The sequence below is a fragment of the Schistosoma mansoni genome, chromosome 3 (genome assembly GCF_000237925.1).
Source record: "Schistosoma mansoni strain Puerto Rico chromosome 3, complete genome".
NCBI classification, from domain to species: domain Eukaryota; kingdom Metazoa; phylum Platyhelminthes; class Trematoda; order Strigeidida; family Schistosomatidae; genus Schistosoma; species Schistosoma mansoni.
The window spans coordinates 5,496,901-5,504,757 of record NC_031497.1 but is presented as its reverse complement, the minus strand read 5'-3'; the positions used below and the strand labels follow the sequence as shown (position 1 = coordinate 5,504,757).

The 7,857-nt window shown below is 33.7% G+C and overlaps 1 non-coding gene across 1 annotated transcript; it reads left to right on the top strand.

The window, feature by feature from the left end:
- The first annotated feature begins 3,834 nt into the window (after nt 1-3,834).
- On the top strand, nt 3,835-3,906 carry Smp_tRNA_02134_Pseudo_TTG.1.1. The gene has a single exon. It is a non-coding gene (tRNA).
- The last annotated feature ends 3,951 nt before the right edge of the window (nt 3,907-7,857 follow it).

Here is a 7,857-nt window from a genome sequence, read left to right as displayed (position 1 = left end):
CTAAAATCAACTCTGAGTGCTTATTGGTTCTTCTCCCCTAGCCCTACCTGTTGAGTCCAGAACACAACCTCAGCTTCCACTGTATGACTCATGTATATATATCAGATATTCGTAGTTAATATACAGGTAGACCAGCCCATATCACACCATAAAATAGAAAAAAATAATTATACAAGATCAAGTTAAAAGTGGCTGTATGAGAGACTATAACTAATAGATTGTTAATAGCTTAAGAATAATAAATTGTATAATAGTAGTCAGTAGGTCAAATGAAAGAAATAAGAGAAATACAAATATATATAACCTAGTTACTTAATAGTTACACAATAAGAAAACATGTATAATAACGGTCTATAAATTGTCCCTAACAGTTGTCATTAATTTATTCTTCGTTAGGATGCAACACCTTCCATTTGTTATCTGTAATAATTTCTCCTAATAGAGCTTGTAAAGCTTGAAATTTGTTGCTGAAAGTTATCTTGAACTCGTTTCGGTTGTTAACACCTCCAAAGATGGCTATATTAAACTTTCATGGTACTGCTTGTACAACTATTCAGTGCTTCTTTAGCTTCATTTTTACCTTGTCCATCAAAAGTGATGATCTAAAGATGTATCAGATCCTGTCTTTATTCTTATGTCTCCCATGAACTTTCTGAGCTTTTAAACCATGTATGTGTTATCTATGTGGTTTTCTGTAGCGTCACCCAGTGAAGCATATTGTAGCCTTGTGTATTCTTTCATGTGGGAAAATGGTACCACCTATAACTATGTTGTTGACAGTACGTAGATTCACCAGTCTTACCATTCTCGATTTTGTCTCCCGATCTATGTCGTTCCACGACGTCTTCATTCCTGGTGTCGTTTATCTCGAACATTACCTTGAGGATGATCAGATTTCTTCCAGGGTATTTCTGTGTAATGGACTGAAGTATCTCATAGAACTGATCTTTGCCACCTTAGTTGTAATCATTGGTGTGCGCATAGTACTGGATAACATTGATTGCACACCCTCCTTTTTTTACGTTGAAGAATGCTCTGATGATCCCGGAGCCATAAGATTACTATCCTGTGGGTGATTTTCTTCATTTTTTGGCACAATCAGTGAAACTGCTTGTATGTGTGGGCTAGTTTCTTTGTGACGAGAATACAATAACAGTCAATCTTTTTATCCAGATCGTCTTCAATATGTTTCATCTATTCTAAGCATAGGCAGGTTGTGTCTTTTCATTTCTACTACTATTTGAATGGTTCTTTGAGTTTCCTTCATTGTCCAGCCATTATACGTATCTATATTAGTTGTCGCTCTGGTTTTCAGAATGAGAAGCGGTTTCATGGCCTCCAAAGAATCCTTGTAGTATCGTTTGTCATGTTAAGCCCATATACTTCATTCTAGTTACTGGCCAAGCCAATTCACTTATACATTATGAGTCATATTTTGATCTTGTCAATTATTCGCTTATTAACCTTGACTATATTTTTATATGAGCGTATATGTGTGCACACTTCGTATCTTATCCACCATATGTCTGTCATTCATTTTTGTATGACTATAAATATTGAGTAATGCTTGCTCATAGTGAGTTGGCTTCCCCGCCATCTCCAATATGCATTATTTTTGCTTTGCTCTCGAGTTGGCTTCCCAGCCATCTCCAATGCATGTCGTTTATGCTTCGCTCGCTAACATGCTCATGTACTCACAGCTTTCTGGTCTGCATCATTTATCAATATAAGTGTAGTTGCCGCTTCCTTTTGCCTTCTGATTCTATACACTGTTAAGATTGGTATAATAACGGTTATCGAAGTGAACTATTAATGAAGCACGGCACTACATCCTATCTTTCATCATTACTGTTCCATATGAAGACCTTTGAACTTACATGACAAAGCTTCATTAAATTAATTGATTTAATCTAGCTAAAGCTTTTGCAGAGAGGTCCTTTTCTACGATGTTGCATTGCTTACTCTACACCCAACCCTGATACTTCACCCAAACTTGGGGCTGGCAGTAACCCTACATCAACTCCAGATGTAGTTGATGTTTTAAAATACATGAAATAAATTTGAAATTTTCTCTTATTATGTATTTGGTCTATTAGTTGATCAATCGAATTAATATCCTTCAATTCATGAATAACACGGTATAGTCTAATCCATTTTGTATGCTTTTAGTATTTACTAAAAATTTATGAAGTGACCTGAAAAATGTTAAATTTGTTTATCATTGACTTAGATAATCTAATAGGTCAATGATATATGTTAGGTTATATTACGAAGAATCGATATTCACTATTTTATCAGTTTCACAATTCATGATTGAATTATCAACAACTAGAAAGAGCTAATCAGATTACACTTACTGTATATAAAATAAGTCTTGTATTGTAATAAATTTATAAGTGATATTATTTCAAATTAATTATTTAATTGAATTTGTATTTATTCATAGTATCAGAAGGGGTTTTGTGGATATTATAGTAATTTTAATAGTTGAGATGATGAATCAATTGAAGTTAGACTACCATGGAAAACCTGGAAGCATTGGATGGCCGTTTCGTCCTATTGTGAGACTCCTCAGTAGTGCGTATCCAAGATCCCGCCTAGCGAGATTCGAACCCAGGACCCATCAGTTTCACGCTCGAGCGCTTAACCACTAGGCCACTGAGCTAGCGGGAATCCAACGGTGTTAATGTCTAACTTCAACCAATCCACCAATGTCTTCAATGAGTTGATATCTCCCAACAGACCTGGTTGAACCGATAGGTCCTGGATTCGAATCTTGCTAGGCGGGATCGTGAACGCGCACTACTGAGGAGTTCCATAATGGGATGAAACGGTCGTCCAGTGCTTCCAGGTTTATCATAGTGGTCTAGCTTCAATTGATTCATGATCTCAACTATTAAAATTATTCATAATAGTTGAATGGTTGTAGGGTTTATATTTATCACCGATTTCCATTCTAATATTGTGAACATTCATATTTTTTCTGCAATAAAATAATAGTTAATCACTTAAATAAATGACATTCCCTTATGTATGTAGAGTCATAACTTAGTGGTTAAGGCGTGAGTGAGGTATTGAGCCATTTAATCACAGTTTTGAATCCCTCTTTGCTTACTTCAGTTTGGGCAAAACAGTTTGTATCATTAGTCCTGATACTTAGAGTGTGGTCTCATGCCCAAGTAACTGGTGTGTGATTTAAATTATTTATTCCTATATTTATGTTGAATTAAAGTAAATAGTCGTTCAAATGATAAATAATATCAAATGATATAAAAAACTAGCCGTTTTATGTGATTGATCATTTGAGAAAAGAATATTTCTGTTGTTTAAATAAGCAACAAATAAAGGTTGATTTATTCACTTTTTGTTGTTTACTTGTATCTTCCCATTGTTATTTAGGACTACAATTGATTAGTCTCTTGTTGACATATGCGCATCCCATGAGGACTGCCTCGATATTGCCTGAAGTCACAAGCTTTATAAGTAAACAACAACAAGTGAATATAACTTCACCCCATTGCACAAGCAGGTGGCGTTTGGAGCGAACGGTACTGGGTTCGAGTCCGAGAGTGAATATCAACTCTGAGATGTAGATACATCCGGTTGACGAGTCTCAAACAGGGCGAAGCACGTGTTGTGGATTCTACTGCTAGCCACTATTCATCTTAGCTTATAAAGCTTGTGACTTCAAGCAATATCGAGACAGCCCGCACAGGTGCACATATGCTAACAAGAGACTGATCAATTTCAGTCCTAAATAACAATGGGAATATACAAGTAAACAGCAACAAGTGAATACAACTTCACATCATTGCACAAGCAGGTGGCCATCAGGATTCAGTAGCTAAGTGGGAAACGCGATGGCGTTTGGAGCGAACGGTACTGGGTTCGATTCCCAGAATGAACGTTAACCATGAGGTGCCCTTACATCCGACTGACGAGTCCCAAATAGGACGAAAAGGTCGGTTTATTTGATTCATTAAACATTCAATTTATACAAACTTTATTTATCTACAAAGCTTTTCGAAAGAATCAATTAGGATATAATAGCTGTATTTGTGCGGTTTTTATCTGGTGAAAATCATACTAAATAATTAGTCATGAATGATATACTTAACGTCTATGCAATAGTACTATAAGTGTTAAAGTTGGTATTATTTTGATATACACTACTGATAAGTATGATTGATTTGTAACTAAACCTACCAATGAGTATCATTTAATAGTAATATCAATGTTATTAAAACACTAAATACACATTCGTATTATTGAGTTGAATTGTACAAACTGTAAGTGAATTTTTGTCTTAGTATTTGGTCGACTAGATAATGAAATGCTCAAATGTACAATATGATTCATCACTATGTATATGTATATATATATATTCAGTGTTCTAATAATATCGACCTAACAACCAAATGATACTAATTAGTAGTCTTAGTCGTTATTCAATTATATTTATCAATAGTGTATGCCAAAATATTGAAGTATGTAAATGACAGTACCTTATTTATAAAACTAGAGATTAATATAAATGTACAAATATCTAAATATCTAGACAATGTAAATTTGAACACACTAAACTAATATACAAAGATCATTTCAATATTGATGTAGTTGTAGAAGTTTTTGAAATCTATAAGTTAAATATATTTCGTAATCAAGGACACAAGGCTGTGTTCACCAGCACTTTTCTACATAGTTCTAATAAATATGTTATTTTAATAGTTGAGATCATGAATCAATTGAAGCTAGACGACCATAGAAAACCTGGAAGCACTAGATGGCCGGTTCGTCCTATTATAGGACTCCTCAGCAGTGCGTATCCACGATAAATATGTTATTGTTATAGTATGCTGGGACTTACAAGATCGAGGTGCAGGTGAAATTAACTGGGTCAAACTTTATAGATTAATAATTTTTTGCTTATTAAATTCTTCCTGTTTTAATCATTGAGAACAACAGTCTAGAAGGTATAATCTACTCCTAACTTTAGGAGCCAATTAGTTTGTCTAAGATCGTTCAAATTGTTCTACAGAAAATTTTGTTTTATATTAAGACAGTGTTTTCCACTTGTTGAAGATTCCATTTAAAAATCAACCAAATACTGTCATATAATTAGTTCTACATTTGTGAACTTTTCTACAATGTATTCTTACAAATCTATTATCCTAAACTGTTAGAAAAATGAAGTCTTCATGAAGCAACAACAACAAAAAGAAAACTCTTGAAGCTTTACACGAAATATAAGTAGTTTGTATTACACTATTTAGTAGTTTTGAAAAATGAATCATTAATCATTGTTTAACATTAACAAACGATAGATTATTATTATTTATTATGGATGTTTCGTCATTTTTCTAGATGTCATCATCAAGATATATTTTAAGAAGTGATCAAATAATCACAAGTGTTTAGTAGCAGGACGAAACGCGTGTCATGGATTCCACTGCTAGCCACTATCCATCTCTGCTTACCATGCTTGTGAATTAAGGCTATATCGAGGCAATACGCACAGTGTGCACATATGCCAATTAAAGACTGACCAGTTGCAGTCCTAACACATCGATGGGAAGATTCAAACAAACAATACTAAATGAATTTGTTTAGTAGTATATTTTGCGAATATGAAATTAGACTAATTAACACTTGTGTTTGTAATATATACCGATGATAGGTAGAAAAGCTTCATTATTAAGCTATCAAGTTTAACTAATGCAATATATTTGTAATTTCTATTTTAAGCAACAAATTTTCTTTATTAGTAATCTTTAATATCATTTAGATAGATAGCGTAAAATCATTCCACATTAAATGCATGTATGCTTAAATCTGTTAATCTAGACAGATGAAATTAGTATTATTATGTAGATTAACTAAATAGACTTTTGATCACAAAGAATTCGCTAGAAACCGATGATATGATAAAAGTTCTATTAGATTTTTAGGATTATTATTCTAAGGGAAACTTTGTTTGTGGTATGCTTGATGCTATTACAATATCAGCTTACTCGGTAAACGGGACGAAGGTCAGAGATACATAAAAAAACGATAGGCTATTCTAATCCGTTTTCCCCGGCCCTGCTAACTAGATCAAGATATCTTGATGTGGTGTAGAGAATGCATTCTACTAGCACCCAGAAAATACGAAGTCACTAAGCGCACAAATTATGCTTATTTATACAATGATAGAAACATCCTTGGGAGAGCCACAAAATAGCGTACTAAAAACATTCGTCAACCAATGACAGTCAAGGATTTCCGAGTGGGAAATGTAGGCTGTAGGTCAAACTAAGCGTCTCTTGGCGCAAAAACATAAGATTCAAATTTTCAGAATAAAATTACAAAATTAGGACCTTTTCCAAGTGAGTTCTGGGGATCTAACGTCTTCAACAGTTTGTTATTTATGTAACGAAGATCTCACCTCTATTATTTAGACGGTCAAACCTAGTTATAGATATATGTGAAGATCTTTCAAGATTACATAAATATGGTTCTGATATATTGGTGCGTTGAAATGTGAAGTAGATTGCATATCCTTAAACAACATAAACACTCAATCTACTACCATATGAAATATTTTGGAAACAGAATGGAAAACATAGGCGATCATTATGTTCTAGAGTGTTTACTTACTTACGACTGTTACTCCCATTGGAGCATAGGCCACCGACCAGCATACTCGGAACCACTCTGTCCTGGGCTTTCCTTTCTAGTTCTATACAATTTTTTTCATTCTTCTCATGTCTGCCTCCATTTCTCGGCGTCATGTGTTCTTTGGTCTTCCTCTTCTCCTCTGACCTTCAGGATTCCATGTGAGGGCTTGCCTTGTGACGCAGTCGGATGCTTTCCTCAATGTGTGTTCTATCCACTCCCATCTCTTCTTCCTGATTTCTTCCTCCACTGGAATCTGGTTTGTTCTCTCCCACAGTAGGTTGTTGCTGATGGCGTCTGGTCAACGTATCCGAAGTATTTCGCGTAGACAACTGTTAATAAACACCTGTAACTTCTGGATGATGGCTTTCTCTAGCGTGTTTAGTCTGGTATAATGCGAAGAAAATAATGATTCTATTGTGCACAAAATAGCAAGTTTACCGAACATACTAACTAAACACTAGAATTTTGTACACCATCAATACGAAGGTACCAGTTATCAAATATAACACAGTTTCTTTTTAATAAGCAACGATTACATAATACAAAGAGAATAAATGATGATTACAATATGAAAGGGTTGTATTTTACTTTAGAATGACCTAATGAACTTGATATATGAGAATATTAGTGATTTAAAATGTGTTTATCAATTAAAGGAATGAACTATGCTAATATACATACTGAGTAGATTTTATGTGCAATGAAGATTAAATAGAATGAAGACCTTTAATCCTTTCTCAGATTATAATATAACTTAACTGTCCTTAAAAGTTACAAAACATCTAATATTGAATATGAATGAACAGTAAGTTTATAGAAGAGTATCGAAAAACATACATTGACACAATTTGTAGTGAAATCTTAACCAATAAATATTGTTTTTTTCATTAATCAAGAAGAGAATACAATCTAATTTGGTATCATACATCCAGTTGGATATGTTAACTTAATCAGAACACATATGTTAATACATAGAATGGATAAAGACTCATAGAACTTTATTATTATTCATATAGTAAATGAACGACTGAATAACACTTTTTATACTCTAGTCCTGTAAATTACAATTTTGCGATTGCTATGATATAGATATTAACAAAAAAAAAACAAACAGAGAAATATAAAGATTTTCAATAGTTGAGATCATGAGTCGATTGAAGCTAGACCACCATGAAAAACCTGGAAGCAGTTTTTTTATGG